Below are 18,783 nucleotides of genomic sequence, written 5' to 3' on the forward strand. Positions count from 1 at the left end.
TGGCAGTGTGGCCATTGCACCATACACTCTATGGCATTTGCTAGAAAGAAAGCATTAAATTCAAGATTGTACTGGACTTAGTGTCATTATGGTAGCCAAATGTCTGTGAGAATGTTGTATAGAAATGCTGTTGGTGAGTCTTGACATGTCTCCACTTGCATCCGCATTGTACTCTTAATTATTCTTGTGCAACACTGCTGGGTTTGGTTGGGAATTCTACTACAGAACAATTTGTAAGAATAGCAGTATTAATCATGTTGCTGGGCTAGTGCTAGTCCTGGAGTTCCATCTAGCAGCAGAATGCCAAAAAGCTGTGTCACCAACACAGCATGATATAGGACTGTAGCCCAATTTCAGATGATCTGGTAAGTGTGTGCTAGAATCATAGATTCGTAGAAGGCCTTAATTCAAATTCAAATGTCAGTTTTGTATTCCTGTCACCTTCGTTATGAGGAACATGTCTGAAAGAGTTAACGGATCCCATTTATCACTCTTTGCATGGGAAACTCAAAGGAAAGCATCAGTTTTAGCTAAATAATTTCCAGCAGGTATAACTAATCTCTAGAGCTAGATTTTCCTAATGTTAATAGCACATGTCATGCTGCTGTTTTGGGGCACCTTTCAAGAGTCATTGATAAGCGATTTCCTTTTTTGCAGCACCAGCAACAGTAGTTCTGTTAGGAAAACAATTGAGACTCTTTGATTTGGCACACTGGAAGCATGTGATGTGCAATCTGTAGATGCTAAATCTAAAATTTGCCAATAACTTCCTTGCTCTCCTGGTTATCAGTGGCAATCCTTGGGGGTCTCAAATTTCAGTAGTGCCCTGTGCAATGCCAAAATTTAGTGCCCCCACCTCTCATGCTCCATTCTAAAGCACAGTTGTGACACCCTCAAGGCTCCATGCCCAGTGCAGCTGAACCGGTTGTGCTCCCCTAAATCCACCTCTGTGGTCATTTTGCCCCCTGCTACAGGAATGTTGGGGGCACACAGAAGTAATACAAACTTTAGGTATGAGCAGCACTACAAGTGATGCCTAGTACCTCACCCCGTTGCACCATTTCAAACATGCTATTGATGTCAGTTCATGGTGCTTGCCCAGCATGTCGAAGGACTGTAGAGCTGATGGCATCTATGCTTTGTATAGTGATTTGAATAAAAAGGAGGGCTATTTGCATACTTTGGCCACAGTCCAGTTAAATGGTCTTCTGCCCATTGGGAACAAGCATACTTGAATCTGTATCTGATTGCAGCTGTTGCTATCTATGTCAGCCTATGTCAGACCAATAGTTCTCACATCTACACATGTATACTTAATATATTTGCAGCTCTTATTGCACTTTTGAAATTGCAGCTGGGATCTGAGAAGAGCTGGTGTAACACATATAGGACTTTTGGTTCACATGATGGTCTTGGTATAATTAATCCTCAGGATTCTTACTGCTCATTGTAAAACAATGAAACAATCCCCCCAAACACAGTTTAAAGATTTCAAAACATATATTTTAAGGAGGTTACAAATCAGCACATTGTATTTTGCGGCAACGTCATAAAAATAAGCTAACATGATAACATCTAATGAGGGAAATGTTGCATGCAGATGTCTGCTTGCCTATTATCCTATAAAATGATTGTATATTTTATTTTTATGAGAAATTTCGCTGTAAACATTTAAGTAAAAACATTCATTTTGTTAAAAGTATAAACACAATAAGAGTGTAGTATATGAAAACCCTCTTTTAAAACCTGGTTTTTAATGCTGGAATAGTGGTTTTAAAATAACCAGCAGTGAAGATTTTAGCTGTTCTCACTTCTCATAAGTGATATTCTGTGATCAGAATTGCATCTCCTTGCATGATGCAAAACAGCGGGGTTTTATTTGCCTTTCTTTCTTGGCACTTTGACCACCAGTTTTACTTTTATTGTGGTGTGCTGAGAGCCAACCCTCATATTCTCAAGTAAATACAATGAGCAAAGGAAAGGAAAGGAAAAAGGAAAGGAAAGGAAAGGAAAGAGGACATATAATTTTTGTTGTCGCTGTTGTCATTGAGATTTTCATGGTGTCTATGCACATTGGGCACCATTTCATTTTTATTGCGCTGCACTGATAGGAGTGTCACATACCATTAAGTTAATACCAAGTAAGTGAAAAAGAAGTAGAAAAGCAAAACTGATTTCCCTCCCTTCTACTATTACGGTTGTTGGACATTTGTGCATTTAATGTATACAACCTTTATGGGGAGGAAGGCTCAGCACCTCATAAAGAGTCTATGTTGGTTTATTTTGGTTGTGTTTCTCCATAAGCAAGCACAAGTACTTGCTATCCATGGGATGAAATTACTGGAGAGTTTATGAACAATTTGCAGATCTGAGGCGTATTGTATCCAGCTCTGTTCAGACAAAAATATCCCAGTCTATTTGAAATAGTATAGTTAGTCTGCACATCTGTCATAGGAGCCAGTTCTGATGATTGCTTTCATACCTGGGGAAAGTGAGAGCTTCACAACCTCTTTCCAGATATATGTATGGTCAGATGGACAGTAATAATTGGCTGTAGTCAGTGCTTTATTTCTAAAAAAAATGTTTAGGGGTACCCTCATTTTCCTATTCATATTGAAATACTGCCCCTCTCAATGAGGCCAAACCTAGATTCACAAAATGTTTAGGGGTATACATCCCCCTCCATTCCCCCAGAAAAAAAGCACTGGCCATAGTGTATATTAGAAGTCCAGTTTCTCTTGAAGCATCCTCCTTCTTTAACATGTTTAAATTATTCACACATGCATAGCCCAGTTCAAACATTGTTTAGTGGGGCAGAACTGAATTGTGCTTATAGGAGCTGCCCCTTAGTGCATTTACCATCACTTTTGAACAGAGTCAACATGCATACAACTTGTACATGGACAGACTTTTACACAACTCAAGTTGTGCTGAGTATGCATGGGGAGGAGAGCACGTGCAATTCTGCTCTCCCTGTCAAATGTTGGGTCAACAGGGATATGTTGTCTAAGCAGGGATCATGCTTCTGTGACTTCATCAGAAGCCTTTGTTGCTAGTTTTGAATACCCAGAACACCGAACATCCTCTGAACTGACAGTGTGGAATATCCATGCTATGCAAAACATGCAGATGTGGCTTCATAATCTCCTGATTTTTTCTCCAGGTTAATATCCGAAAATGTTCACCAGCATTTTCAGAGGGAGAAACCTAAGTGTATGGCACACATACAAAAATGGAAATCATGCAATATATTACAGCTTTTGGGGCGAGGTCAGAACTGGGGGTTAAACAGCCTCCTCCTCTGTCAGGCTCTTGCTGTCAGGTGGAAGTGAGGGTGGAGAAGTAATCGTGTGCATTTCCATCCTTTTATCATTATTATTCCTCCTCCCCCAATAGGAAAAAAAAAAAAAACCAGGAGGGGAATAAACTGTGCCAGGACCAAGGCTGGCACCATTTAATTCCTGGTATCATTCAATTGCCCATGTAGTTTGTTTAGTTCTTATATGGAATGGGGGCAGAAAAATGACTTGAGCCGGCCATGTGTGCCTGCCTGTTGAACCCATTGCAAAACAGATAGATATATGTACACAATCATGCTGTTTTAATCCACTGATTCTTATATAAATATTGAACATTTGGTAGATTCTTATATAAATATGACACAATGTATCTCAGTATAGGAAGTGTTGCAAATTAGATCATAAACAAATTTAATTTAGCTGGCATTTACATATTTATACAGGCTGTGTGTTTGAGGCTTAGAAAAACTGACTTTTTCTAGTTGGAACCATAAGCGACTTGTGTACAAGAACAAAAATCAGTTTTCAAAATGTTAGGTATTATTTTTTTTTAAGAAAGTGGTTATATCCACTCCTAAGGACAAAATCATTAACTGCTATGCCTGGGTTTTTCCATGTAATGAGCATCTCTTTGAAACAACAACCCCCCAAAATCCCTAACCCAAGACCACACGGTGGCTGCTATGTTTTGAACCATGTCATTCTCTTGAATTTAGAATTGATGTCACCTGCTTGTTTATTCTCTTTCCTTATTCACCTTAGGGAGAGGAGGGAGAAGATGAGAGAGTGCTAGCTAGAACGGGCAGAAGAAGATTTCTTCTAGAAAGGAATTCTGGATTTGGAATACTGTGATAAAAATTAAATACAGTGGTACCTCTGGTTATGTACTTAATTCATTCCGGAGGTCCGTTCTTAACCTGAAACTGTTTTTAACCTGAAGCACCACTTTACTAATGGGGCCTCCTGCTGCCGCCGCGCCGCCAGAGCACGATGTCTATTCTCATCCTGAAGCAAAGTTCTTAACCCGAGGTACTATTTCTGGGTTTGCAGAGTCTGTAACCTGAAGCGTATGTAACCTGAAGCGTATGTAACCCGAGGTACCACTGTAACCACAAAAGAAGATTCTCATTGATTTATCATAAAAACAGAGAAGAGCCCTTCTAAACCAAACCCAAAGGACCATCTAGTCCAGCTGCGTCCTGCTCATCATGGTGGCCAACCAGAAATTTCTTGGAAACCCAAAAGCAGGATATGAAGGTACCACACTCCCTTTTTTTGTCTGAATCTTAGTGGTGGTTATTCTGAGACATATTGCCTCTGAACATAGAAATTCCATTTAGCTGTCATAGCTAAGAGCTTAGCACCAGTTATCACTTCTAGATCATTTTCTGAGAAAATACCTTTTACATAACAAAGTAGGAGCACCTTAGGTTCCAAAGCTATATGGCATCCTAACATATCTTTTCTGGTAGCTTGTATGGCTTTCCAACTTTTCCTTTCCAATACTAATTTGCACTTTTAGATTTCCATTTATGGTTAACAAAACATTGATGAGATGAAAGACTGTTATTAATATACATTTTAGCAAATCGTCTTCAGCTTTTAAAGAACAGGATTGTTTTTTTAAAAAAACACAACCTCTAATAAGTTTTTAGGAAAATAGACACAACAACAGAAGTTGAAGACAGCATGCCATCCTGGCATTCTGACCTCCCTTTGGGTTTCCTCTTTTGTGGCTTTAAGTGAGACCGATATTACTTGTCTAGAAACTTCCTGTGTTTCAGACTGCTTTCATTAATAATGTCATGAATCCCCTTGTGAAATTCAGAGAAAAAGCTTGCAACTGAACATGGTCTTGAACCAAACCAAGTATTTTCCTTTACATTAGTCAGAACAGAAAATATGATTCTTATTGGATTCCTTTTATTTTAGGTGGGTAGCTTTAATCACGCATTAATTCATATGGTTATACCACATTCCCCTGCTCCTAAATTTACTAATAAGATACATAGTTTGAACACTACACATTTTGTCAGCAGGGTTTTTTAAACTTATTGTAATAAAGGGAATAATCCCTGTGATCTACAAGCATTCCATAAATTTGCAGGTAAAGTTGATATTGCTTATTTTTTTCCCATCGAAACAAACCCTTCTACTACCAAATCACAACTTCGGGGGGAAATAACCAGATGTCTTCACTATGTGCCAACTGGGGGCATGAGAGATTGATTCCCCCCATCTGTATCTTGCAGTAAGAGTGAGTATCCAAGAGATAATCAGATTCAACAGCTCTGGCCATACTTTTTAAAGGAGGAAGTTTCGGAGACCTCCAAGTTCAATGCTGGGCAAATCATATTTGGGCAAGTTATATTTTAAACATATTTGGGTCAGGTCCTGGGTTTTATACTCCTCATGTGGCAGGAAGTGATGGTGGCTGATCTTAAAAGAAAATTATGGGAGCAAAAGCTGTTTTTGAAAGCTGCCACACTGCTGACAGTTACGGTGGACGTTTACTTCAATCTTGTTAAACATATTAATTGAGCTTCCACAGGAAGCTATGCTCTAAAGTGGTTTACTGTTTCCTTTAAAAGAAATATTTCACCAAAGACTTAACTCCATGTAGACTATTGTTACCATTCAATTTATAATTTCATTTATCCCAAACGTGCAGAGACTGTCCTTCACACAGCTTAAGGAAGCTTGAAGCAGCATCTGTAGAGATACGTTTATTGTGAAACTGTAAAAGTCCTGAGCACTGCTCATTGAGCTCAGACAAACAGCTGAAAATACAGCCTGCCTTTGCAAACTTCAGTGTATGACATGGAGAGCTGGCAGACTGCCTGGTTTCTACTTAAAGGATTGTCATTCAGGGAAAAATAAATTTCTCTAACTAGACAAAAGTCAATGTTTTCATGTTTTACTGCAATCAGACTGATACGGCTGATAATTTAGTCTCAACACTTATAATATCTGCGGCTAATCAGTTACCTCAATCAATCATAACTACAGGATTCCTCTATTTTTTGAGTCTGTATAAATATGACTAAGATGTTTAACATTTCAGATCCCCCTCCCACTAATATTTTATGACATTTTATTGAGCAACAGAGAGCTTTTGCATGTATTATCAGATCCATTTGGAAACTGCCTTTTTTAAATACAAAATTACAACAAGCCTGAATGTAATCAGAAGTGCAAACCTTTCTTTTAACATTCCATTCCATTCTATTTTAATTTTATGTATATCTTCTAGTCTGTTCGCCTGTCAAGGAGATGTGGAAATGTGCTGGCATTCCAGCTGAAGACATCATTATGAGTGAGAAAATGCTCAAGGCCTTTTTTCAAAGTGGGTGCTGAAAGAGGCGCTTTCCTTCTTTGACTCCAGGGGATGCTGATAGCTACCCCGCCAGACAGGTATTGTGGGGTCAGAGGTTAGCAATGGTGTGTGTGTGTGTATGCATGCTTGTGTGCACCCTCAGGATTTTATCGGAAGACAGGTAAGCAAATTTAATAAATATATTAATAAGGATGCGCCACACAAAAGGAAGACATTTACAACAAAGGAAAAGCAACCTGCAAAGAGTGAATGAATTCTGGGCAGCCCAGCGCTTGGCAGAAGTGATTTTAATATCTGACAGGTTGAGTTCCCTAATCTTTGCTATTGATATTGGCGGGAAGCTTCATATGGTTTTAGAGATTTGTATCTATTAAGACATGCTGCGGTGTTCCTACAACATGGGAACAAGTTTGCTGGAGATCACTGCTCTTCTTTCTCTGTGATAAAAATTGATATGAACTGTTTTAAACTGCTAGCAGATAATTACTCTGAACACTCAATAAGGAAAGCTATATCTTTAGAGCCTTCCTTTATCTTAAAAAAAGAAAAAATCCACTCCCCCCCTCTTTTGTTTCTTTGATTACTTGGAGCCTTGTAATCAAACTAAGCTTAGTTTCAGGACCCTTGGGGCAGTATCTCTTAGTTCCCTGTCAGGCTGCGTTGCAAAACAATCAATCTTGCTCTTGCACTCTCTTGGCGGAAGTGCCAGGACACGAAGAGTGCAATGCTTTGCTCTTGCCGTGAAGCCTCAATGACAAAAGTTTTTATAAGAAGCTGACTGTATTTAGGGTTATGAATATGCAATGACTCTCATTAGTATTGAAGCACAGGAGCAGGGGCTGACATCCCCCCGCCACTTTGAGCTGCTGCAGAATTGTCTAATGAATTGTCTTGCTCTTTCCCTTGCACAGGCTTTTTCTGTTGTGGCTCCCAGTTCCAAGGGGAGTTGCCCAGTTTGAGAATACTATTGACTGCAGAAATTAATTGCCAAGAACTGCTCTTGATTTTGCTAAACAATCTTGAGACAGTGTTCAAATTGTCAAAACAGAAAGCCATTCAACTCTACATGGGATAAAATCAACACGAGGGAGGGGACCTATGTGCCAATTAATGTGGACACACACTTTGTCCATGTGCACATATGTATAGTACCAAATGTTGCATGTGCGTCTATGATAACACATGCATGAACATGCCAGGATGCAAGATTGAAACTGGGTCAAAGCAAGTCATAGATATCTGACATTCTATTGGTTTGGCACTTTGTCTTCTCAGTAGAACAAAGAGGGATGACTGAAGGATCTCAGAATGAAAGCTATTCACATAGCACAAAGCTATTTTGTGAACCTTTTAGGACTCTTTCTCACACTCCCTCGCTTTCCATCAGAGCCCCCACCCAACATTTTGTGGTTCATGCATACACCGTCTACCATGAATGTTTCCAGTAACAGATTAAGATATCCATCTGGGGGCGTAGTATATGAGATGCTGATAAACATGCTTGCCTACATGCTTCTGCCTGATAAATTAAATTCTGTCCATGTTATAGTTCGCTCTTTAAAAACAACAACAACACCATAAAGGGAATTTGGTGCTCCTTTGCAAATTGCAAAAGATAGGAATGAACGGAATCTGATAAGCTCTTTCAAAGAGGCCTAAGTAGGCTGAAAAGAGGTACATATAGATGGCTTCATACACTCAGTTCATTTAATTTATATCAAAAGCAGCTGCACTGAAAGGAGAAAAAAGTTGTAAATGTTTGATCAATTTTGGGGGACGTTGACCACCTCCACCTGTGTCCAGATTCATGTTTCCATTTTCTGTGGAATCTCTCTCTATAGGAGTACAGTGTAAGAATAAATGCAGTTCTGACAAAAGTGGCGCAAGTATCATACATCAAACACTTGTTACCTCTCTTGGCCTTAGTGATTGCACATGACTAAGAACAAGTCAGTGATAAAATCTGAAGAAAGATGAAACCAATCTGGGCCTTTTTAAAGACCATCAATCACTCTGTGCAACCATGATATTATTAGCTCAAGTAAGCCTTGTTCTCCCATTTAATGGACATCATAAACCCCCCATCCTCTTCCTATCCTGAGACCAATGCTACCATGGGAAATCATTTTTATGGGCAATATCTTAGTAGGGAACCAATCAGATCTAATCACATAACAAGCTACTGAATTATTCAACATTCTCCCTAAATTTGCATTCTAGCTCTTCTTTACTGTCAGCCCATACTTCTAAAAATATGTGGATTTTATTTTTAAAAAAACAGCCCGCAATATTATATTAAGAAGTCAATGCTATGTGGGGATTTTTTTAAAAATAATAATCTGTGCATCTTCTGGTTATCATTGGTTTCTACTGATTTCTACCACATGTGAATTGCCATGTAAGAATATTTCGTTCTTGTTTTTTTTGCCCTTCAAAATTACATCGCCACTAAATCCTAACCACTCCCAGCTGTAAAAACAGCAGGCCCAAGGACAGAAAAAGTGAAACAATGGTTTTGGAAAACAGAAAATGTTTGACTGTACTAAGCAAATAATAACTGGTACATCTCATTGATGTTGGTACGAACTCTGGAATTGTATTATATGAAAATATTTCAGTTTTAATTGCAAATCTGGATAGAGATGATTTGGGGTCTGTAATTAGCACATAAATTCCAGAGTTTGTGACTGCTGTGAAAACACACAGTATTTATGGAATGATTATTTAAATATAATTCAGTGTTTCTTGCTTTCAGCAAATACTGCAAAATCTGATTTAATAAAGAGAAAATGGTTAGTTCATGGATTTCTAATATCACACCATCAGCTCATTTCACCTACTACAGGTTTCAATCTGTGTTGTTTTGAACTTTGTTTCCATTGCAAAGTTTCTGCGCCGGCATAAAAAGTAGAAATGCATTTCTGTTAAAAGATTAAGAGTGTGGCAGTGCTGCAACTGTTGTACATGTGCAAGCCACAACAGGAGTTCAAGGGAGGGGTATCTGTCATGCACCTGCCAATCCCATAATTAATTGTTTAAAAGAGAACCTCTATTACTCTAGTCAGATAATTGGCTCTCACCCATTCAGGGCTACCTGAAATTGCCAGGTACTCTCTGGGATCAGACTCTTGATGAAAGTAGCATATCGTCAACATGCTGAGATAAAGTAGGTCATCCCATCCTGAATGTGACGAGTGGTATATCCCTTATGCCCTCTCCCACACTTCATTACATATTTGTACTTGTGTGTAAAGCTTTGCACACTATGCACACACATCATGATTTTCAAGAAATTAGTTATGAACTGACACTAGAAATAGAGCATTTACTTCATGGAACAATGCTCTGATTGTATATTGGAAGTTTTTAAATAAATAAATAAATAAATAAATAAATAAATAAATGCCAACATGTACATTCAGGTCTGAATTAAATTATTCTTTTTAGAACCATTGGTTGGATCCAGACCAAGGCTGCGATCCTAAAACCGCTTGCCTGGGAGTAAGCCCCATAGGACTCATTGAAATTTATTGTACTTAGTTCCCATTTTAATTAATAGGATGTTTAGCTTTAATCCAATTTCAATGGGAACAATGTGCAATTAAGTTATTCCTCATCTAACTCCATATTTTTGGGCAACATGCCTATTACATTTTCCCATAGGCCACCTTCTTTTTTCACATACTGGAACAGGTACATGTATGGGCATGCTGTCTCTTCTTCACACATGTCGTGGTATAAAGAAGTTGGCGATTTTCTGCTTCAACTGAGCAGCTGATTGATACTTTATACATGATTTCCCCACACAGCATGAAACATGCCAGCCATTTGTACTTCACAGCAAAATGTACACAATTGTAAACCTATCAATAAAGTGTAAACTACAAAGAATTTTGAAAGTTTGAAAGCACCAGATATATGCAAGGTCACCATATTTTGGGAGTGCCAAAATTACGGTATTTTTCATCTATAAGACGCCCCATTTATAAAACTCTCCCCATTTTTGGGTACTCAGATTTAAGAAAATAGGGGGAGATAGCCCAGAGTGTAAGATGCCCCCTAATTTTTGACATTATTTTTTAGGAAAAAAATCTAGTCTTATACACGGAAAAAATACGGTATACAGAATCAGCACCAATGAGGCCTATTACATAGCATACCAGTGATATCATAGATGGTTTCATTCCATTTCTTAGCTGAGCATGGAGGACCACTGGATGTGTGAACAGGCATACAGAAAGTGAGCGTGTCAGGGAGAAGAGAGAACAATCCCCTGAAATGCAACTTTTCTACATCCAGTCTCCCCCTCCTCCAAGAGTGGAACATTCAGACATGCAATACCCATACTCCACCCACCCATGCTTGTATACTTGCTACCTGAAGTGAGAGTCCAGGGAAAAATTTTAGCATTTGAATGTGTTGATTGAATAAACTGTCCCGCACACTGGCTGCCAGAAGCATTTGCTGCAGGACTGCATTACTCATCGCTCAGCACTTTGAGAAACAGGTGGCTACATCTTAGGAAATGACATCCTTTCTTTTTGTCCCTCTGATGTTCAGTGCAAGGGCACACCATCCAGCCCTGCTGTCAATTTCGAATTTAGACGTGAATTGTGATATCGATGTCATGGTGCACATGCTTTGAGAAAGTAGTTATGAAGAATAATAGAGAGATTCAGTGGGAAGCCACTGAAAGCTGTAATTTAAGGTTCCAGAAACCTCAGTGTTACGATTACCATTAAAATTTACAGTGACAGAAGCCCAATTACATATGGTTATTTTCTTTTCTTAAATCAAACCATATTTCTGCCGTACATGAAAGATTCATTTCCTCCTACCAATCACTGTCACGGGAACCTATCTTTGTAGCTTCTGGTGTCAGAAGAGATGGGTTAGCCTTATCCCTCTGACAATGAAAGGATCAATGGGGGTAGCAAAGCTGGGAGCCTCTTTGGAGCCAGCAGAGGAGTCTGATTTGCATGATAATCAGCAGTGGATCCGCTCAGTGCAAGCCTCCACACTTAGCAAAGTGCAGCTCAAACTTTAATAGCAGCAGTGAAACCGAAGGGAAGTGGGAGCTTTGACGCGAACTCCAGAAAAGCTGGCAGGTAAACCTGAAAAGTCTAGTGAAACAGCTCCAGCAGCAGCTCTAATGACCAGGCAGGATAAAAGAGGCTGGAGATACTCTTTGAAAAGGCTGCCAGCTCAGGCCCATTTGTTTGTTCAGTTGAATTGGGTTAGCTTAACCAACTGACTGACCAACACATTTATTATAATTAATATTGTTGGTTAGTATATCATCTCTATCTATCTTTTGAGGGATATCTATTTACACAGAATTGCACCTTCTTCTGCCTGGGGCTGATGCAGTTCTACACATGCAATATTCCTTGGTGAGTTAATCTGTGGATTCAGTGACATGCGGGTCTCATTTCTTCTGTATTTATCCTCCTCTTTCTCCCAGGAGCCTGAGAGTTTCAGTGGCACTGCCCTTCCCCCACCCCATATCCTCTTCACAACAAACCTATAAAGTAGATCAGGTGGAGATATGTAAAATGGCTTATGGCCAGCCAATGAGCATCACGGATGAAGAAGAATTTTAAACTATTCTTACACTTTGGGTTGCATTCAGCTATGCTACTGCATAAGTGGAATGACCCCTGCTCATACAACTGAGCCTTCTCTTCCCCTCCTCCTGCCACACCCCCTGCACCTCCCCAATCTGCTCTGGGTTTTTCCCCAGTGCCCCAGAACAGATTTTGACGCAGCATGAGGGATGCCCCGTGGAGGGAGAGGATGTTCCTCTGGCTACTTAGGGGTGTGGCATATAAGGAAAGGCATTGTGATGAATCATAGAAAGAGGCTCATTAATATAGAAGCTTATTATAGAAGGGATGACTGAGCTTTTCCAAACAAATGATTCTCAGCATCTGGCTACTGTACTGCAATCTAGATGAGCCTTTCCTTGAAGGATTTAGGACCACAGGGGTGGAACAGTTGTACCCCAAACCTCCTAATGTTTAGGATACAACTGCTCCCCTCCTGTGGTCAGTTTCCAGTTCAGCCACCATTTTCACACTTCTTTCCATTTCATTCCTATTTCTCAACTGCTATAGTCTCAGATATAATTCAAAAGTCTGGCTTGGAGTCTAAGTACCTTTTCTATTCTGCTACATCATAGTCAAGAAAATGCTTATTGATCCAAACACGACTGAGGTCCCTGCACCCTGAAATCTCACTTGAGGGGCTGTCACATAGAAAAGAGCAAAGACTTGTTCTTTGCTTCCCCCAAGAGCAGGAATGTAAGTCTAGATGTTGTTGGACTACAGTTCCCATTGTCCCTGACCATTGCCATGATGGCTGGGGCTGATGGGAGTTGCAGTCCAAAACATCTGGAGGGCAACAGGCTCATGATGGTTTATGTAGAATATATCAAAGAAGATTAAGTGAGCATAAAGCTTATCAGCAGGCCAATTAAGATCCAAATGTAGCTCAATAGCTAATGCTAGGAAGTACATAACTAGCAACTTTCCTGCAACCATTACACCTAGACTCAAGAGTCCAGAACCCCCTCACAGTTCATTTGGCAGCTGTTCCCTTATAAAGGCTCCTAGGTGGAAGAGAGTGGGACATGGCAGGTGAAGCAGCTGTGCCTTGATGGCAAACAGTCTTCCCTCCCTTGTTTCAAGTGGTATGAGTATCACTTGTTGAAAAGCTAAAGGACAGAGGCAGAGTTTGTTATATCTTTAGCTTGCCACCAAGAACAACTGCAGGCAAAGCCAATGAACTGCCATTAGATCCTGTAGTCTTCTAGGTGTTGCTGGGCTCCATCTTCTATCAGCCATAGCCAGCATAACCAACTGTCAGGCATGATGGAAGCTGTAGTCCAACAACAACTGAAGGACCATAGGTTTTCCACCCTTCATATATAGATATATATATTTGATTTTATTTTTTCATATAAATATATCATCAAAGTCCCCAGAGCAAGATGAATGCTGCGTGAACTCAGAAGGCACACACAAGTAGCAGAACGATGCTCTGTCATTGCCCTTTGATTTTTCCATAAAGTGAATGGAATTCTAATTAAGTGCATGGCGAAGTTCATGCACCCTCATGTTGACTGCTCAAATTCTGTGCAAAGCTATAATGTGTATACGAGCCATAGGTGAGGATAAACAGGAATATTTACAGAGGTCAATTCCTGAAGTCACTTTGTGACTTATGTAAAATCTATTTTTTTAACTTCAGTGTGGAAAGCTCATATCTTTACAGACAGCAGTATTATGAACAATAAAACAGTCCTAACAACCAAACAGCACCTGTAAATGAACGACATTTACACAGTTCTTTTGAACTCAAGCTTAGATGCTATCAATCTTATAAAGCACAGAGCCGTTAATTCAATGTTTAACTAACCTTACTTTCATCTTCTCATAGTCTTTACTTGTGCTGGTCTATTCATTGTGTAGTAAATAATAAAGACTACTGAGCAATGACTACAACCCATCTTCCCCATAATGACATGTTTATGGGGTTTGTCAAAACTCATAATCTGAGTCGCCTGGACGGAATGACTTGAGGAGGAGGTGGGGTGCAGGCACTCATGTCACAGGAAATAAATGCCTGATGGTTGCTCTCCAACAGGAGAACTGTGAGCTTTGTGGAAACTTTCATGGAGGCTGTTTCTCTGGAGGCAGGAAGAACACCCTCAAGTGAAAAACAGAAACATTTGCAGCGGTCAGATCACACCTCCTTCTATGCTAAAGACATCAAAGTTCCAGAATAACTAGGAAATGTTTTTTTAAGAGCCAAAAAGTATTTGGGACAAGATTTTTGGATTCATCCTGGCAGTAGACTTGAAAGAACTCCACACCAGCTGTTTCCTGTTGTTTCGAAGCACAGGGTCTGATACTGGCCTTTACTCATCCACATAGCTAATAAGTGTGGACTATGTAGTCCATGTGGCTGGTTTTCCACATAATCTGCACGAAAGTTTCAAAGGAAAGAGGTATCTTCCTTTACCTGGGTTGTCTTCCATCATCTCAGCTGTATGCTACTCTGCTGTCCGAACGGCAGAGTGAAAGGTACTTTGGACAGGCTGCCAAATTATTATGGTTATATATTACATTTTAATCTCACTGTTCCTCCAAAAAGCTCAAGGTGAGATCTTTATTGATACAACAACCTTTTCCATAATAAACTGTTGTTGCTGTTTCGCAGGTGAGATTCAGATGCAGACCAGGTTGAGCAGTTAAAGTGGATTTAGCACACTTGAGCTTCCATAATCGGCTTCCAATTTTGGAGGGACTTTTTGTGGTAAAGAAAGTGATGGGAAATGCATTGGAAAGCATACAATAGAAATGGCTTGATGTGAAGCCATATAACATGTGCCACCCCCCCCCCGGGTCAAATACAAATGAATGCTCAGTAAACACTTACTAAACAGGTCATCTGGAAGCAACCCAAGTGCCAGGCAAGCATGCTGAGGAAGTGAAATCTGGAGAAGGATCTCTGAATATTATCTTAATCTATGGACAGGTTTCTGCTGGAGATGGTGGTCCTCAGCTAGCACTTTGGAAAAAAGCTAGGTGCTGGTAAAAAGTTTTAAAAACCTTGTCATGATATGTTCACAGTCGTCAGATCCAGTAAACAATCTGAACAATCTGGCCATGGCAACCAGTATCAGTTGTAGCTTCCAGATGCTGTTCAAGTCTGGCCCCACACTCAACCCAAGAGTGGAAATGGCAGGTAAGGGGTTCACAAGATCCCAGCACGTTGTCTCATTCAGGATTTAATGACAGGGTTCTGCACCATTTAAAGTTTCTGTGTGGTTTTCAATGCCAGTCCCTCACAGAGAGTGTTGTTAGATGTAGAGGAATTAAAAGAACCAGGCATGTTTTTCATTTCCCCTGTATCAATGACACATCTGAAGCCACAGTAACTGTAATCCTATTAAATTAAACATATGTATTACATGTACAGTTGAAAATTCTTATGTTTGATTTTATTAAATGTTCAGCACTGGATTTAAGCCCCATTCCCATAAATTAATGGGAGTTGGGGCTGTCAACTTAATAAATTATTTTAATCAATTAACTGTCTGGCTTTTAAGTGATTGTTCCAAACTCTCAGAGAAGGTGCTCTTGTGAGGTTCCTGAAGGAAGATCAAGTACAATTTCAAATGATCTGCTAGCTTTGGATGACAACCAGAAGCAAAAATGATCTTTAAGACCTTCAGATTTGGCAAAGGGAGGCAGCTTATTTCAGCAATTGCATGTGAACTCAGGCACACATCCTACTGAATGCAGCAGGGTTTACTACCATGTAAGTAGGAATGAAGGGACGCGGGTGGCACTGTGGGTAAAACCTCAGCGCCTAGGACTTGCCGATCACATGGTCAGCGGTTCGAATCCCCGCAACGGGGTGCGCTCCCGTCGTTCGGTCCCAGAGCCTGCCAACCTAGCAGTTCGAAAGCACCCCTGGGTGCAAGTAGATAAATAGGGACCGCTTACCAGCGGGAAGGTAAAACGGCATTCTGTGTGCTGCGCTGGCTCGCCAGAGCAGTGATGTCACGCTGGCCACGTGACCCGGAAGTGTCTGCGGACAGCGCTGGCTCCCGGCCTATAGAGTGAGGTGAGCGCACAACCCTAGAGTCTGGCAAGACTGGCCCGTCGGGCAGGGGTACCTTTACCTTTTAAGTAGGAATGAAGCTGAATGTTGGAAAATTCAGGCAAATAAAGGAAAGGGCTTCTTAATGCAGTTCATAGTTAAACAATGGAACTCACTCCCACAAAAGATAGGGATGGCCATCAACTTGGATGATTTCAAAAGAGGATCAGATAGATTGATGGAGGATGAGGCTATCAATGGCTACTAGACATGATGACCATTATCTGCTTTCATGGTTGGAGGCAGCAATGCATCTGAATACCTGGACACTGCAGTAAGGCGGAGTGGTCTTGTGCTCAGTTCCTCTTAACAGGTTTCCCACAGGCATCTGGTTGGCCACTGCAAGAACACAATGCTGGACTAGGTAGGCCATTAGTCCAATTCAAAAGCTTTTATGTTCTTAAGTGGGTACAGAATTGCAGTGTTAGGATGCAATTCTCTACTCCAGGGCTGTGGAACCTGTGGCCCTCCATATGTTGTTGGACTACAATTGCCATCACCCCGCCCATTGGCCATGCTGGCTGGGGCTGATGTGAGCCTGAGCCCAACAATATCTGGAAGACCACAAGTCCACCATTCCTGCAATATTCACCTTCATGGGAGCATCAAACTCAATGGGACTTACTTCTGTAGAAATGTATAAACTTTCACAGTTACACAACTTTCTTCAAATGTCCTGAATCCTGGATTATTATTATTATTATTATTTGCAGATTAGTGACATTTTAAACTGTCATTAAAGGTTTAGTTGATTATGTGATGATTAATTGAGGAAAATCTAAGCCTGAAGTGCTTCAGTATTTTAGCTTCGCAGGCCATATGGAATAATATTGGGCGGCTGGAGGGGGAGTGGGGCTGGTGGAGGCAGGGAAAGGTGGAGGAGAAATGCAATTTCCTTTCCCCTACTCCAGAAAACTCATCATAACTTGAAGGAAGTCAAGCAAGTCAGCATTTTACACCAGCCACCAACGTTGACATGACAGGCATGGAATTTTCATACCTACAGAATCGCTGAGGAAATCCTCCCTAGCAAAAAGTTGTGTGTGTGTCTCTCTCTGTATTCCCCCCCCCCCTTCCATGCGGAGAATTGTATAAAGCAATTGATGGGTAGGCAAGGCTTGAAATGAACACATTTGAAACAAAGTCCCCAAAGCAATGTGGACTGTGGATTGCACCACCCCTTCCCTACCCCATGGATGTTTTAAAAACCGGATTGATAGGGTTTGTCTTGTGCTACCGATGACCAAGATTTGATCCATAAAGGTTGGCAGCTTTGTGAGCAATGGGAACAGATTTTTTTTTTTTTTTACTTTAACTCTAGCCATTGAATCTGAATAGTAATTGCCACCCTGGAAAGGTAATTACATATGCTATTGTTTATACACATAATAGGCCCTGGAATGCATGTTCTGCAGATAGAAAAAAGAAAATCCTGCTTTCACATTGGGGCGGTACGCAATGTATAGTGACAGAATGCCACAAATAGAATTCATACTCCTGCATGTTAATGGGTGATTTCTCTTGGTGTGTGTGTTTAAGGGAAGGGGGAAGGGATTTGGAAGGGGAGGGGAGGAGAGGGAGGCTTTTTAAAAAACAGTACCATGTAAATACAAGTGATTTCCGTCTCTCTCTCCCTCTCTCTTTTAAAGAATCATGAGAAATGTTTTTGAAGCTTCAAAGGGACTGCACTGCTCTCTTACCCCATGGGAATATTAATTACTCCCAAACTTTTATAATTCGTTGAACAATACCATATGTGTTAGTAAAAGAAATTACAGGCAAAGCTGTGCTAAAGGGGTCTTGACTTGAATTGCCCTGAAATTGGACCAAACAGTTTGACAGAATATTGGATAGCACTTTGAAGCATCCCACTGTGCCTGGAGTGGAAGACATACAAAAAAAATGAATTTTGAGTTACAAAAGTGTCTCTCGCTCTTTAACTCTTTGTATCAATTTCTCTTTTCACCATTCAAAAACATATGTTAGAAATAACAACCATGTAAGGCTTGGTTACCATGATATTCTTTCTGGGCAGTAGGTATGCATTTCTGAAGAGAGAGACAGAGAGAGAGAGGGGGAAAAAAAAGATTTGCGTGTGTGTGCATAGAATATTTCAAAATATTGCAAGGATCAGGACGACACAAAGCCAAAGAATACTTCTGTATTCTAATATTGAACTGAGCATTGTTTGAGGTTGAAGCAATTCATCGTGGGTTATTCTCTGCCGTGGTGTCCAGCAAATTGCATGACCAGCTTGTTAGGCTTGACAACAGCCCTTTACCTAACAATGGCCTCAGCAGCTCGCAGCAGCAGAGGAATGTCAAAATGAGCACATTTCACACACAGATGTGTGACTATTATGGGTATAAGAAGATGCATATGGTGGGGAGAAGAGGGGGGAGGCTGGGGGGTGGCTAACAGTTAGCAGTGGGGACATGGCCTCACTGACCATTTTTAATCAGCCCTTCTGTAAAC

The 18,783-nt window shown here is 40.5% G+C and overlaps 1 protein-coding gene across 7 annotated transcripts in view; it reads left to right on the plus strand.

Moving 5' to 3' along the window:
• The window catches only part of LOC310659997 (uncharacterized protein), a gene marked incomplete at its 5' end in the record, with an annotated part of 88,439 nt that extends 72,704 nt beyond the window's left edge, over positions 1–15,735 (plus strand). The window contains 4 exons of one of the 7 annotated variants that reach the window (XM_083404329.1): positions 4,062–4,556; positions 5,489–5,556; positions 6,553–6,713; positions 14,284–15,735. Of the gene's footprint in view, positions 1–4,061; positions 4,557–5,406; positions 5,557–6,552 lie in introns of all 7 variants that reach the window. The other 6 variants (XM_083404330.1, XM_083404331.1, XM_083404332.1 and 3 more) reach the window with 6 other exon arrangements.
• Positions 15,736–18,783: the final 3,048 nt, after the last annotated feature.

Source organism: Podarcis tiliguerta, assembly GCF_965153285.1.
Source record: "Podarcis tiliguerta genome assembly, chromosome: 11".
NCBI classification, from domain to species: domain Eukaryota; kingdom Metazoa; phylum Chordata; class Lepidosauria; order Squamata; family Lacertidae; genus Podarcis; species Podarcis tiliguerta.